Source organism: Gavialis gangeticus, unplaced genomic scaffold (genome assembly GCF_001723915.1).
Source record: "Gavialis gangeticus isolate Ggan-Ray unplaced genomic scaffold, GavGan_comp1, whole genome shotgun sequence".
Taxonomy (NCBI): Eukaryota; Metazoa; Chordata; order Crocodylia; family Gavialidae; genus Gavialis; species Gavialis gangeticus.
Genome location: NW_017729001.1, coordinates 12,411,335 through 12,428,635, shown reverse-complemented (window position 1 = coordinate 12,428,635; position 17,301 = coordinate 12,411,335).

Below are 17,301 nucleotides of genomic sequence, written 5' to 3'. Positions count from 1 at the left end.
TCCATTGTCTGGTTTCCTGGCCTGTAATTCTTACCTAAGCAAAGTGAATGCGCTGAGCTCATAATACTATTGTGAATGGTGCAAGAGGAGAATTATGCCTTCTCCCAACCGGTCAATATGCAAAGACAGCAGAAAATCAGACTACACGAATTATAGTCATACCGCTCACATCCTTACGTATGGCAGCTGTATTGGTTTAATTCTACTTCATCCTTGTCAGATACAGCTCTAGTTCAGTGATTCATTACCCTGTGCCAAGAAACAGCTAGTTCTAAATGCAGAATGGTTACTAGCAGAGGTGGTCCTAATACCTGTGATATCCATATCATCATACCTGCAATTCAAGATACAATCCCAGAGGTGTTATACTCAGCAGAACGTTAGGGCAGTGAATGCACAATCTCTAATGCACACAGCCTGTAACCAGCCTAAGGAATTCACTTCTGTAGGAGGTCAGAGTCAAGGATACTAAAACGTTTCTTCTAAAAAAGTCAAATTTACTTATATATGCACAGATAAGAGTGAGAAAACTTCTTGCTGTAGGGCATGAACTTCACAACAGGGGGCAGGAAAGAATATCTTATTCCCATGCTTCCAAGTAGGGCATAGTACAGTTAGCTATCTGCCATCTTGGGCATTTTTCTGTCCTTCAGTACCAAGTCTAGGACCAGGCACTGATCAAGGTAGGATCCTCCACTTGAGATACCAATAGTTTGATGCAATATAGAAAATCCTCCATTTCTTCCTATGGGTCCAAGCCAACTCTCAAAGTCTACTGCAGGTTTTTCATTCATTTAAAAGACAGTGGAACCATAACTATACATAGCATAGCACAGCGCAGCATAACATAGCATAAGAACTGCTTGATAATCTTGAGTCCACTATCTCTCCAGACTCTGTTTGGTGGAGGTTAATTCATGATGGTGGTGACACATTTAGAATTAGATGCACTCGGGCCTTCCAAGGACAGGAAAGAGGGAACACGGACAAGCTGCAGACAAGGACTGCTCTAGAGCTAGTGGCAAACACTCCTTGCACATCTTGAATCCAGGAGCTGCTGGGATGTAGAACTGCCAGCTGTGCTAGCCTTGCAAAAGACAAAGAGAGGAAAGGGAAGATGTGAAACTATCATGGTCCTTCCCCCTCCACTCCAGTCAAAGGAGCTGAGTCAGCCCTGAAGGGCATGCACACTGCATTCTTTCAAAGGGATGTAATACTTTAAGAGCTGGCTGCATCTGGCTGCTCCCAGGATCACCGTGGGTCAAGATGTGATTCTTACTGGACTGACTGATGTTTTTACTCTCACTATTAATTATTTATACTGTAAGTAGAGCTGTAGCTTCGACCAAGATCAGAATGCCATCGTGCTGCATGAATAATATAGTGTGAAGCAGTTCCTGCCCCAAAAGACTTGGAGTCTAAGTAGAAAGTTAGATGAAGGATAGGAATAGGGTGAGGTGGTAGTTATATTAGTCTGAAGGCAGGCAGAAGGCATGGTAGATATGCACCTTATAGACTAAGATATATATATGGCATAAGCTTTTGTGAATTTGAGCTCACTTCATCAGATGCTGTGAAAGGCAAACAAAGCAGTGTATAAGGTGGAGTGAGTGACAGAGCTCAGAAGTGACTTGCCCAAAGTCGCAGAGCAGGTCACAGCATATGATGAAGTGAACTTGGGTTCACAAAAGCTTGTTCTCTCTCACTTAGTTACTCTATAAAGAAGCATTTTTCTTTCTCATTTAGTTACCCTACAAAGGAGCTTCTTTACCCTGCCTTCTGACTGACTTTAGACTAACATAGCTGTCTCTCACACAGCAGGTGATCATTGGTGGAGCTGGAACAGAACCAGACCATGTGTTCTCCTGCTAAAGGGTGCAACAGCCAGGCATTATTAGTACCCTTCCTTTATGGGCAAGGTAAAGGATGGATTTGAAACTGCAAAGGAGTCCCAAAAGTTTTCTTACTGTTGCTGTAAAATGGAGCTGTAACACAGAAGTTGACAACTGCTGTTTCAAGCCAGGCTGTCCTCCAGACACAAATCTATCCTTTGAACCCTCCATCTTACCTTATATCTCAGTTAGAAATACTTCACCCTCCATCATATTTAAATGGACGTTTATGAATAGTAGTACTCATGAATGACTGCACGAATGGCTGATGCTGGCTACATCCAAAAAAAATTACAAATGTCACCTCAGTTATCACCTGTAACCTACCATCAGTAACACTGCTCAGCTCCATGCTGCACTTGCAACATGGGGATACCTAGTGTAGAGGGGCAGCTGGCTGCCATAGGCATTTTTACGTCTGCACTGATGTAATTTACTCCGAGAAGGGCTAGCAGTCAATGCTACAGCTCCTGATGCGCTAACGCTACTAGATGGGAACCTGCGCACATAACAGTGGGAATTTTTCTAGACAGGATAACAGGGCCCCAATATGCCCTGTTTGTCCTTCTTGATTTGCATTAGTTTGCTTGCTTGGCTTGTCCTTCTTGGCTTGTCCTTCTTTGACAAGCCTTGCTTGGTTTGTCCTTCTTGATCATCATTGTTCAATTTATACCTCTACATCATCCATCCACAGGTCATAAGAGAGACCAAAAGCAATACGAGTTAAAAGCTGCAAGTTTAAAGTTCTGTGGAAAGCATCAGAGTGCAACCAAACATTTAGAATTGCATCAAGAGCTGTGGAATGCAAATGTCAGTAAAACCCCCACCAGAAGATAAGAAAAGTATGTAGGACAGTATAACCAAAGCCTGGTACATACCTGGGGGAAAATAACAATGTAACTAAGTAAGTTCATAATCAGCAAATTGTAAGGTGCCTGGTACCAAATGTGATTCTCACATGCGGACAATGATGCAGGCTTGATGCAAGCATTTCTAGTGTATAAAAAAAAAAGAGTAAAACAGAAATGCCCCTGCGCTGTCCCTGCTCGCAGCCAGTCTGACCACCTCACTGACAGCATTAATAAAGGCTACGCTACATTTATACTCACTGAATAGCTGCCATGTGCTCATTCAAGCCATACTGCAGGAGGACCCAGCAGGGCCGAATGTAACAGCTACGTTACACTGGAGGCAACAACATCATCATCTATCCTAAAGACAACTGAATGATGGTGTTTGATGCCTACAGCTTTAACATTATTAGACTCTTAGTCCACTTTCATCAGAGCTGGCTGAGTATGGTAAAGAAAGGCTCCACAGATATTAATTTGAACTTCTAAGTGATTTTGCTCTGCTCACATATGCGTCTTCTTCCCAAAAACATCTAATTGACTGAATAGCTGTTAAACAGTGATAACAGACTATAATTATTCACCCAAAGGCTATGAAAACTTTTGCATAAGCCTCAAACAATGAATCTCAGGTTTCAACCTGTAACACATCCAACAAGTCACTCCCCTCTCAGCTTTACCAATATACTAGCGTCCTCATTTATAACAGCTGCACTCTTGCAGTCCTGGGCACAGATAGTTCTCTCAGAGACCTTGTTCTACCCAACCCAAAATGCCTCTGTTATTGTAATCTTTAGGCTTCACTCGTGAACTGAAATTTATTTGGCTAATTGTCATACTGGACAGCATTGTAGGTTTGTGATATAGACAAAAATCGGTTAGTGTGAAACATACAGTTGTTCATCAAAACAGTTGTGGGGAATGGAGCCCAGAGAAAGAATAGACAGCTAACTACTATTACATCTACTACAATATTGCAGTGGGTTCATGAATGTAGAAAACAAATATTCTTAAATGGGATATATTGGTAATAGCAAAAACTTTCATCCTTGTACTTAAGAGGGAGGTTCTGGAAAGTTTCATGTTACGATGCAGAAGTGACTCCAGTTCTGGGAAAACCCCAGATGCTTTGGTCCCAAGTTGCCCAAGGGTGACATCATCACAGGTACATGCTCTGAGGGAACCAGTTTTCATTTGCTGGGTGGAGGCATGATGCAGTCTTGTAGTACCTACCCATCCTCCGATCCAAATAGCTGATCTCTCTCTCATTACTAGCCTTCCTCCTGATGATAGCAAATGACAATAAAAATAAAAATAAAAGTAAAAGTAAAATAAACAACTTCCAAGAGAAGTGGTGCAGGCTCCTACCCTGGGGGTCTTTAAGAGGAGGTTAGATGAACACCTTGCTGGGGTCGTTTGACCCCAGTACTCTTTCCTGCCATGGCAGGGGGTCGGACTCAACAATCTGCTCAGGTCCCCTCTGACCCTACTAACTATGAAACTATAAACAATAGAACACAAGCAAACAGACAGAAAGTTTTTAGTAAGCTAATTAATTTCTGTAATTGTTACGTCTAGAAGATGTTACTTCTAATAATTGAAGCCCAGTCAAGGAGGGGAAACAAGTGATGCACACAGTAAGTCATATAAGGACATTTGCTGCGGTTAGTCAGTTCCTAGATTTTGAAGTAGACTATGACATAATAGCATGAAAACAGTAGCCCTTGCCATGCAAAAAGCATATTTATTCTCAAGGGGATCATCAACAGTGCCCCTTTATATACAGCGGCTTGTATACAGTGGATAATAGATAAACATGAGGACATGCAGGCTGTCACACGGTGGATTACTGTATTCCATTCCCCAAGTGGTTTCTGATCCTTAAGGTACTGTTGAATGTAACGTATCTCTAGTTCTAACCGGGTTCGCAAGTGGACAAGACAGGAGCTCCTAGGTTTTGACTGGAGTTTTGCTGAGGTGGTTCTAATACCACGGCAGTTGGAAAAGGGCAGAGAGGGGCCATTTACTGTCTTTTTTCTAGAAAAATCAAGAACTCATGCCTAAACAAATGTCAAAAAGAAGATTATTTCCCTACATGGAAGGACATGAAGAAATATGAACACCAGACACTATATATACCAATTTTCTAACAAGTATCTACTGTTGCATAGGGATAACAGAAGACAAAAATAAGATGCACCTTCTAGTGCATGGGTATGGTGCAGAAGATTTTGAACATGCAGCTATTTTCAAACCTTCATCCAGTCAGACATTTTTATCTGTCCATCACCAGGGTATCTGAATATTACCAGGATTATAAAGGCAACAGTGCAAAGCAGTATAAAGGGCTATAAAGGCACCATATTCTTCCAGGTGATAAATTAAAACAGCAAGTGAGGGTAAAGCTTTTTTTTTGTTTCCTTGTTTACTAATTATAGTTCTTCTTACTGTCATTGTTTGCCATTTTCAGGAAGTGAGTACAAGCAAGCTAATGAGTCTGGAACTTCCATATAGGGTTGGTCAGATGTTGCAAGACCTTGAAATCTAACTCCTCTTTAACGGATTAAAAATCCCTCCTTAAGACCATGGACCTGGGACGTCATCACACTTAGTCACCTGAGGGCGAAAGCAGACAGGCAGTGTATACTCCTCCCTGTCTGATTTGTATTGAAGCAATCAAAACTTTTTAACTCAATGACACTCCTACTTAAGCACAAGAGTCTGAGCATCTTCTGTTACCAGTACATCACATTTCAGAGCATTTTTCCACCCCCAGCAGTTAACCCAATGCAATACCAAACTAGGTACACCTGCAGTGACTATCAACTCTTTCACTAGGCTCCCTTCCCCACCCAAATAAAACTTTCTATGTTTACTATCAAATAACAATAAATGTAGACTTGCTTCTTCTGCTGCAGCTACAAAACAATTAAATAATGGAACAAGCTACCAAGTATGGCTGTATTGTCACAAGACCCAAGGCAGTCATCTATTAGTCACACTATCAGAATAATCAAGTCTCCACTGATACAATGAAGGAAAAGAAACTCTCAGAGATGACCCTCCAGAGGTCCTGTCATTGATTGTTCAGGTTATGTAAATGAAAGCCCCATTTTCTGGTACTTGGATTTTGTCTGAGGTAAACAATTATTTTAAAACAAGGGACAGCATCAGCCTCAGTGGAGATGCTTTCATTGCTCTAAAACCATAAGCAACAGCAAATATATTATTATTTATTGCATTTGACACATTAATTTGATTACAGATATCTCAGAGGACAAGAGAAAAAGAACATAACCTGCTAATGTAGGAGTCTGATACATATTATTTGCTTTACAGGGTCCCTAGGGCATTTCAATTAGCCTCTTGTTTGTGCTGTCTGCTTTGAAAATTAAATGAGGGAATCTGAAAAGTGCTGCTATCTCCCAACTGTATATACTATTAAACTGAAGGGAAAACTTTTGACAACAGCAACCCCCACTGAAAAGAAACTGGAGGAATGAACATTTGATTGGTATGGATTAGAAAGGGGGAGTAGTCACGTTTGACATTCACCATCACTCAATTGCTCCAACAGCATACATGTATAAGAAACCTCTCTGGGAACAGCAGAGTGATCCCTGGTAGCAGCTTTAAAGCACCTACACTGTTAGAAAGAGGGGGAAAATAACACACAAGGAAACTGTACAGAAAAAAAAATTGAGTGCAAAGTCCCTAGCTCAGCAGTGACTAACTGGGTGAACTGAAACAGAGAAACAGAACAAAGTGATGCAAAGCAAAGACCTTTATGGAGCTCTAGAAAAGGAAAGGAACTTTCTCTTTGTTCCTTTGAGTTGTAAATGTTTATCATGTGTAAGCAGCTGAGAATTGAGAATAATGAAGAAGAAGAATCCTTTGCAATACAGAACAAAAACCTTATTATCCAAGTGTGGAAAGAAACATTGACAAATTTACCCAACACACTGTCTGGACACTTTTTTTCCCTCAGCAAGACCCTGATTTTCTACAGATCTAGAACAGTATAAAGTTAAAACATATTGCTTCACTCCAAGTGCCGGTCAGCATTTAATATAGATTTATAAACTATCAGGAAATTATCAGTAAATCATGCCCTCAATCCCATAAACAGGCTTAATACTAAATTCAAAAATCTCAAAGTTATGGAATGATGACTTTCTGCATAAAGGTAGCCTAATGCATACTCTTGTTCTAAGGAGAAATGTGATTTATATCTGCTAGCTAAAAAACTTATTTTTTCTAAACCATTAACTGTTTCCAGCTGTTCATCCAACTATCCAAGCATATTCTTCTTGCCAGATGTGAAAGAACATAATCTTGAGTTTCAGATCCTGAATTTTAAAAAAAAGGTGATGTGGACAAATGCCAGAATAAATCCTTTCTTGCTATGGCAACCACAGAAGATGCAATATGAACCCATGTTGATTCTAGGCCAGAACCTGAGAGTGTTACGATGGCTAACTCCTGCTGCGTTCTACTGAAGTTTAAGCTCCATGAGGATCCACTAAAAATGACAGGAAGGGACACTGCATTGACTCCTAAAGTGAAGGATACACAGTCACCAAGTGCTAATTTCTTGCTATGGAAAGGAACACCAGATCCCAGAGAACTGACGCTGTAAAATGCACTTGGAATGATAAGTATAACAGACTTTAACACTGCTAAATTGGACTCTCTCTGAAGTTAATTTATATCTGCTACACTAAACAGGAATGCACTGTTAATCCTAAAACAATAAATATATAGAAGCACAGCAGAGGTATAATAGCACAGTGGCTGATATCTGACTATCTATTACTCATATTCAGAATTATGATGTAGAGCAGGGGTCAGCACCCCCCAGCACATGTGCCAAGCATGGCACGCAAGGCCATTTTGCTTGGCACACCACTGCCATCCCGGGCTCGAAGCAGCTGCTGCCAGCTACGGAGCCCAGGCTGGTCCCAGCAGGCGGCTGGAAGCCTGCAAGCGCTGCTGGGAGCAGCCCGTGCTCTGTGGGCCAGCTGCAGCTGGGAGGCTGCAAACAGCTGCCCTGGGCTCCAGCACGTCGGCACTCCGGCACCTTCCAAGGTAGACATTCTGGTTTTTTCGGCACTCCAGCCAAAAAAACGTTGCCTATCCTTAACTTGGAGTATTGCCAAATGATATTGCACTTTTCCTAGCATATCATTTTACTCCTATCAGCTGCCTTATTTTAATTGCTCCCAATGTTCTGATGCTTGCTATACCTGGTTATGTAATCTAATGACTGCTTGTTTCAGGTGATTTATCCAACTGGCAAACTAAATTCTGCCCTGAAGTACCCCACGCAAAGTCCTGCACAAAACTTGGCACCATTGCTGAAACTGGAAACCCAACAAGCTGCATATCCAACCTTAGAGGTTTATTTGCATTGCCTAAATAGCTTTGAAGATTAATACATTTTAAAGAGAATTTAAGAACAGGCATGTATCCTTTTCTTCTCCTTGTAAAAACAAGTTACAGAAAATCATTCTGACGCAATCTTCAAGCAGATTTTAATAATGACTTCTGTCTATCCGGTGCGTCTCTGAAAGGAAGTTGCGCACATGTCCCTGATGATAATGGGTAGCCACATTAGCTCTATGCAAGAGGAGCTTTTCCATTATGGTGCAAGTAGGAGCATCTATCCATGTCCATAAACGTGTGTGTGAATACAAGGGTACATACATGTTTCAAGTGGGAGTGCAGGTATAAGCAGTGGCAAATGGGTGTGGGTATTTCAGGGATTGTGACTGATGCATGAGTCAGTTGTTTGTTAGGTGGGTGCCTTATAATACCAGTATACGGGAAGTGCTGGATCTTCCCAGATCCCCTTCTTTTGTTTTCCAACAGTTAGGTAATTCAGAGTATCCAAATGATGATGACAGGGTGACTGAAAGCTAAAGCTAATGATTCATCTCTGTGTGGTACATTCTGCACTAAAGGCACTTTTCAAAACGTCTTCCTTGCTAGCACAGAATCAGTTCACACAGGTTTGGCAATGCTGCAAGCCCACATCACAGGATAGTGGTGCCTTAAGCATCCCATTCAGAGCAGATATCATTTAAAAGAGCAAATAAAATGGCAGTACCATTCAATGACCCTTTCCCATTAGAGCTCCCAGTACTGCTAACAGTGGCAGTGCTTTACTGCCAGTGGGTAATGGTGGGACATTTTCTAACAATTTCCCTAGCATAGATAGCAAGCCTATGCTGGGCAAATCAGTTTTGCACAGGAGCAACGAGAATTTGAAGCATTCTAAAAAACACATCTGTAATACTTCCATACTAGACAAAAGGAACAGTACCCTAGGCCCATTCTTACTCCCAATCATAGATGCTGTCCTTTCCAACAAAGGTCATAAATACTATTTCTTTAAAATACTTTAAACATTACTAAGGGGCAGGGAAGGAAAATGCAGAGCAGTTTTGACCAATGGAATGCACTAATCAGCAGTAAGAAAAGGGGAGTACACTAGGCTAGTGTCACTGTAACACTAAACTAGCGTTGGATGATCTGACAGCTGAAAGTAGCCAGAAAGCCAGTTTAACTGGTTAGGCAAGGATTCTCCTACACAGAACAGCTAATATTGAAGGATCTCTCAAGAGAAAGGGGGTGGGATATGGCTGGTGCTATACTGCACTATAATAACTTTCTACTATTGGAAATGTTCCTTGGGGCTGCAGTCCTTTGAGGCCGTAAATTCTTCTGAGGCCCAAATGAACCCTAGGATAGCCCTAAGATGGAAGATATAAAGATGGTGTAAAATCAGTTGAGTGCCACTCCTTCCCTTCGTCCAGTGCAGCCAAAATCTGGCCCTTACTCTGTCTGAAGAATGGTTGGTATTTTGAGCCTTAAAAAGACAACTTATGCTAACGGGCTTAAATTTGGGACCTTAACTTGCTGTTTATTGTAGACAGTGGGCCTGCCTCTCCCCGGAATAATTTCTCCAAAGAGTAATGGTTTTGTTTATTGGGCCCACTGTCCAGAAACTAGCTCAATTCCAAAAGATATTTCTTGTTATTTAATGTGACAACATTCAATTTGCTGTCAATAGCAATATTAAATGGAAGCAGTAACAAAGCTATATACAGGAAAACTAAGTCAGTATGGATCAAGAAACTATGGAAATTGCATTACTGTTTTGACTAAACATAAAGGCAGCTGTATTACTATCAAAAAAATCAAGTAATCCATTTTCCTGTCTAAGGCTAGAGAAAGAAGTTATCAAGAACTTAAAACAGAGAAAAAAATGTCTAGCCCATGAAAGTCAAAGGACATATTAGACCGGGGTGGGCAAAATGCAGCCCACGAGCCGGATGCGGCCCACCAGGCCATTCTATCTGACCCACGGGACCCCTAAAATATTTAGAAAATTAATATTTATCTGCCCCTGGCTGCCTGACATGCAGCCCTTGATGGCTTCCCAAAACTCAGTAAGCAGCCCTCCGCTCAAAATAATTGCCCATCCCTGTATTAGATGCATTTTTTACTAAGGTAAAACCACTAATACAGGGGGAAATGTCTAAGCTCCCCACAGTTCTATTTGCATTCAACAGCTCTTTAGCAGCCAGAGAGATCTAGACCCCAATATTTTTGGAACACAACAGATGTGACAGGACTGAACTAAACTTGCCCAAAAAGTTCTCACTGTTGCTGTATTTATTTTATTATTCACATCTGATATAATAATTACCATTCAGTTAGTTGAGTCTGAAACTTTCTTGCCACTTGTGCCAGGAAACGTACACCCACAAACTTATTACACTTAATATTACAGGCTGTCCAAAGCTTAGGTATGTGTAAAGCCATCAGGAAGGCACAAAGAGTGTTTGGTGTAACTAATGAAAGTCTAGATAGAGCACGAGAAACAAAGACTGTCAAATAAAGTGGGTGTAGGAAGTTAGGCGTTCTGTTGAGAGTTCCTAGCATACAGGACCACAAGAGCAGGAAGTATTTACCTATAAATTACCCCTTGCTAATTTCACAATAACATTTCAGGTGCTGAACTACTGTCACATGGAAGATAGGAATTTCTAGATGGCATGGTATTTAAAAAGGGTGTGTAATAATCTAAACATATTTTTGCAATTTCAATTGAAAGATTTAAAGTAGTCAGAATTCTTTACTAGAGACGTGGATGAGGACTAAAAGGCCTCTTCATGTAGATAAAGTTCATACAAAAAAGCATCCCAAACAGAAACAAGATTTACCTAGACTTCCGAAGAAAACTCTTTGAGAGGGAAATAATATTTAGCATATATGCTCACGGTTTCCTCCTAACAGTGGTGTAAGTAGTGGGGAGTAATAGGGGCAGCCACACTGACTGGGGGGGAGGGAGGGTGCAAAAAAAGCAGCTGCTGCAGGCAGCTTCATGTTCACACTGATGATCGCAATGGCAACCACAAGTCATCACTTCTGCTTTCTCAAGTGCCCAACTGCATCCATACACAGCTGCCTCGTAGCATATGGACTCAACAAAAATAAGAGCCTCTAATTTACTAAAACCTAATGAAGTTTAAGCGTAAAAGACAGGTTACGGGGTGGGCAGATGGGAATAGGATGGGATTCAACACTGACAAGTGCAAGGTGATGAACCTGGGGAGGAAGAACCAGCACCATACCTACAGGTTGGGGAACTCCCTTCTCGTCAATGCAGAGGCAGAAAAGGATCTTGGAGTCATCACTGATGCCAAGATGAACATGGGCCGGCAGTGTGGGGATGCAGTCAGGAAGGCCAACCGCACCTTGTCATGCATCCACAGATGCATCTCGAGTAGAGCCAACGAGGCGATCCTCCCCCTCTACGCAGCACTGGTCAGGCCACAGCTGGAGTACTGTGTCCAGTTCTGGGCGCCGCACTTCAGGAGGGATGTGGACAACATGGAGAGGGTCCAGAAGAGGCCACTCGTATGATCAGGGGGCAGCAGGGCAGCCTGTACGAGGAGAGGTTACGGGACCTGAACCTGTTCAGCCTCCACAAGAGAAGGCTGAGGGGGGGATCTAGTGGCTTGTTACAAACTAGGCAGAGGGGACCAGCAGGCATTGGGGGAGTCCCTGTTCCCCCGAGCACTGCCAGGAGTGACTAGAAATAACAGACACAAGCTGGCAGAGGGTAGATTTAGGCTAGACATCAGGAGGCACTACTTCACTGTCAGGGCGACTGGGATCTGGAACCAACTTCCAAGAGAAGTGGTGCTGGCTCCTGCCCCGGGGGTCTTTAAGACAAGGCTTGACAATCACCTTGCTGAGGTCGTTTGACCCCAGTACTCTTTCCTGCCATGGCAGGGGGTTGGATCGATGATCTGCTCAGGTTCCTTCTGACCCTAGAAACTATGAAACTATGAAAAGGTTGGATGCTTTTGGGACCTGTTCCAAAGCTAACTGAAATAAATGGAAAGATGCCCATTCACTCCAGCATGCCCTGGATAAAGCCCTTAGAGCTGGTACTCACAGACTGGATTTGCACTTGCACATGCAGTACAGTTTGATTTGTATGCACAAGAGAGGGAGTAAACCATAACATTCAGGCTAGAAACAGACATTGCCAAATGAAGCAGATCAGCTGTACTGCAATGTCTCACAGCACAGCTGGTCCACTTCACTAGGCAAGACACACATTGTCCCTTGTCCCACCCTTGATGGTACAGGACAAGGAGTGATGGGATCTTCCTGCTTTCCCTGCTCAGCCAGACCCAGGATGTACGTCTGGCTGAGCAGGGAAAGCACCATACAGGTAGTAGCCATCCATTGCAATAAAACATCAGTCTACTACTACTGTGTGTTGTGCCACCAATTTTCTTTTCATGTGGTGCAACAAAAGGTATAGTCCTCTATCAGCTCAGTGCTTGTGCTGCCTTAAAAAAATGTATGGTGGCAAAAATGAGACATCAGGCAACATCCGTTTCCATCCTCAGGTACAAATTTTGAAGACTGCACAAAATGTGGAGTCTTTGGCTCTAAACAGGTACCCGTGGGGGAGTGTGTATACAGAGGAGAGCTGCAAATTTAGTACTTTTGCTGTAATTCCTGACCTGCTCAGAAACGAAGTTTTATTTTCCTGTTCCAACTTGTTCAAGAAAATTCCACTCTGCTCCTTGAATATCAGTCAACCTATAGCGGTGTCTTCAAGGAAGCTGAGATCCCCAGAGGTGGGAACGCAGAAAAACTTCTATAGGATCTGCCATAAGAATTGACCTTCACTCAAGTGATTTCCTGCAGCTATCCCCTTGTGCGCTCCTCTCCTCTGAGATCATGAAGGAGCACAGAACACTGATCAATTTGTTATAATTATGGGACACCCAACGAACCCAAAGTGGCTATTATTTCACATTTTATTAATGATTCACTTGAAATCCAGAGCTGCTGGCACTACAAAACAGACAAATGCTCATTTCCTCCCAGTGACACACAGAGATGGTGAATCCATTGCGGGAGGAGGGATGGGAGGGCAGGAAGCAATGTTTTCTAAATTCTCAGGTCATCTGCACCTGTAGTTGATGGTAGTGGGAACAACTAAGACTACACTATAGACCACAAGAGAACTTATGTAGAGAACTGCCCCCAAAAGACAACGATCTCACACCTTTCATTATGTCTTCTACTGCCTATGGCATGTGCACACAGTCATATTCACACCTGCATATTGGTACATTCACGCACATCCCCACACCCACACAAAAGCCCACTAGACAAGCCAATGCATCACATACTTGTTGCCTAGGTCTAGTTTGTTGGCCAAATCATCCAGGCTCACCTCAGACAAAACTCCCATTAACCCTGGAGAAAAGAGTGTAGGGCTTGGCCCGGAAATTTGATTGGGGGTTTTACCTGAATAGAAACTACTGCCTGAACGTTGTGACTCATATTACAGTGCCATCATTTGCTCTTTCTGGGATAAGTTCTGAAGCCATTGCTCACTTTTTGCTAAGTCCTTACTCAGGCTGACCCACTTTGGATTTACAGGCAACTTCTCTGAGTAAGGGCTGAGCAAAGTTAACTAGAGGTTTCAATATTAGATGTCATATGCTGAAAATAATCTATTTTAGTTGTTGCAATCCAAAACCTGGAGCCCAACAGTGAAAAAGGTCATTTGTTCTAGAACAAGTAGTTTCAATTTTCCTGTCATTGACAGTGATGTCTGTTAGGAGCCTAATGGAATTACACTTCTATAGGAGAACAATCAGACCCTATAATTTTTAAGATCAAATTGAAGTTGGCCAAAAAAGCCCCAAGAGATATAGCCACAGATCTGTTTCTCCTTAACTTTAACCACATTTAGTGTTAGCAGCAGTAATGATGAGTTATAGTAAGTTAGCTTTAAAACCTTTAAATCTACAGAAGCAAAAAATTTAAATATTAAACCATCAGCTAACAATCTAATTACTTCCTTTACCATTTTTTAAATTTCAGATTCTAAAGGTTTTTTAAATTTCAGGTTCTGGTAACTCTGGGCCTGACTCCTCTGACTTACAATGCTTATACATTAGCCTAACTCTACTGACTTCAGCTGAGTTGCTCCCGATTCTCACCAGATCTACGAATGAGCCTTAGAACAAAACATTCAATACACTACTGATGTGAAAGAAGACCACGCTATACTGAGGCCCTCATTCCTATTCCCTGTACCCCATACTTAGAGCTCAATGTCTTGTAATTGCTCATTTCACCCTTTCATTCCCCAGTTATGTCATTGCCATTAGCTGAAAGAGTCCAAGGCTATTTCATTAGGGTTTTTCTGGCACTAATGGATAAAGAAAATGTTTACAGCGATACTTATTTCTTGCAAATTATGCTTCTGGAGCTTAACCGCTCATGTTTCCTTGGCAACGTGTCATTTGCTGTTTAGATAAGGCTGGCTCATGTGCTGTATAAAGAAGCAAGGCCAGAGATCCCAGCTAACAAGGTTTCTGCAATCACACCCAGAAAAGTAGGCTCAAGCTTTGGCCAATAAAGATCACATTAGCTCCTTGGCAGAAGAATGAAGGCATCACCCAAATTTTATAAAATCATACAGCAGCAGCCCCCTTTGCCTTTGATATCTCAAGTCCCAGCATGCATTGCTATATCTTCTTGAGAACGCTTCTTACAGAGCTCCTTGGACCTCATTATGATCTCATTTACCCTCATTTTATAGCAGTAGAATTCCATTCACTTCAAAGGCATTGCGATGAATTCCACACTCAGTAGAAACAGAATGGGTCCCAGGAATCAAATTTAGCCCACAAGGTTTCATTTTTGCATATCCTGACCTACAGAGAAAAACCAGGCCTTGAAACAGACCCAGCTGCCTTCTGCATCCCAACTTCAGCACAGACCACATAAGCACTAGAACGAATAATGCAGATTATTACATCCAAGTTTCGTTCGCTTGCAACTTCCCCAGTGTCATATGTTGTCACCTGCTTACAGTGCCCCGCTGCCAGTGCTGTAGCAAAGGGGCAAGTGGGGTGACCACCCCAGGCACTGAAGCAAAGGGGTGCCACCAGGTGCTACCCAGCCAGGGCATGGTGCGGGATACAGCCACAAGCAGCTCATTTGAGGGGGCATGGGGACAGGGGAAGTGCAGCTCCCGCCACTGCGTGCACTCCCAGGCAAGCATGGGGGGGCATGTGTTCCCCGGATGTGCGCTCAGGGCAAGGGCAGGCTGCCACTGTGGGCCTTGCTCCAGATGCCAAACTTAGTTGCTACAGCACTGCCCTCTGCCATCTACACTGGACAGACTGGGCGATCCCTACATGACAATGAATGACGACTGCTCGAACATCAGCTGCAGAAAAACACGCAAGCTTGTGGCAGAACACTTTAGCCTCCCTAGACATTACATCGCTGACTTGAGGGTGACTCTTCTCAGACAGCAAACCTTTAAAAACCAAATTGAGCAGGAAATTGCAGAACAAGAAATCATCTACAGACGGGATTTGTGGTAAGTATGGTTTAAACAGGGACTATGAATTCTTATCTCATTACCTGAGTTAGCTTTGGTGATTGCTTTGTTCCTTTGGGCTTACTGCTAGTTTGCTTGTCTCTGCCACCACTGTCCCCCTATATCCCTCTCCCCTTGTTTTTATATTCTAATTTTTCTCTCCTCCTTATATTCTGCACATCCTTTCATAAAATCTGATCAAGTGAGCTTCAGCCCACAAAAGCTTGTTTTATATATACACAGGGCTTGTTCATTTCTAGCAGCAGGAGAGAAGAGAAGTACAAGGCAGGGTAGATTTGCACCTTATAGACCAACCACAGTAGACACACACACACACACACACTTTTAATATATATCGTATTTACTCAGAAATTTACCCCCCTCTCCCGCTCAAGTCAGCATGGGGAAAAAAGGCTCATTGTCTTATATTCACATACACGAAAATCTCACTTAATATTTTATCTATCACTAAACTGCTGCCAAAAGCAGCATATGCTTAGTAATGGAAACAAGCTATGAAGCTGACTGAATGCAGCAAACACTGAGTATGCCTGTAAAACACATAGTCCATAGTGGGCAAGCACACTGATAGGAGCTGAACACAAAGCTAGGTTAGTGAACCCATCTGAATAAGATATCATGCCCACTGAGCTCAGTTCCCCTCAGCACCAACTCTTTCATCTCATATTCATGTTGTGGTTCACTATGAGTTGACTTCCTCTGCACTCCCACAGAAGCTTTCTTTCACATTTCAAATTATTCTTATTTCTTCACCAGCCTTAAATGCCTGGCAAACAATCACCAGATATCTATGTAGATGACAGGCTCTGTCGCCCCCTCTCTTGACCTGTCACATGTGACGGATGTGGCCCTGACCTCCATGAGGACAAGCTGGACCAAGCAGCCCTGACTCTCATCTGCATAAAAAATGCTGGTGGGTCCCAGGACTCATGATCAGAGCACCAGGTTCCAGTCGTGAGCTGGGAGCTAATTAGCACATGAAGCCTTTGTTGGGGGGGAGGGTGTATCTGAAGTACACACGTATACTGAGCAGTGCTGGGCTGTGGGTCACCATCGCTTGAAATGCTGTTGACTCTGCCTGGACCCAGCCCAATAAACTATATGCCAAATCATGAATGAGCCTTTTGGTTTCGGACTAATGTCATTCATAGTTTGTACTATGTACAAGTAGGTACAGAAGTATGTTTATGGAGCACCTATGCTGAAACTTATAGCAGTTTGCAAAAAAAGTTAAATGCATCAATTCTGGATGAACTAGGTCTGTAGATACCTATAGGAATTTGCATATATGCAAACTACGGTGGGTATGTTTATTTCAAAGTCAATGGTTTTTGGTCCCTTGCTTCAAATTAGCTTCTGCTTGCCCCTCATTCCCATCTGCTTGGGAAGGGAACAGAGTCTGAGCAGGATCTGACCGTGAGGAGGAGAAAGGGCTGCAGGGGGAAGAAGCTGGGGGTACAGAGGACAAGGGAGCCACCTGACCCTTCCCAGCCACTATTTTCCCTGTTGTAGCAGTGGGAAGTGGAAAAAGTCAAGACAAACCTCCAATAATTAGATTCTATATGTGGAAAATTATAACAAATTTATATATATT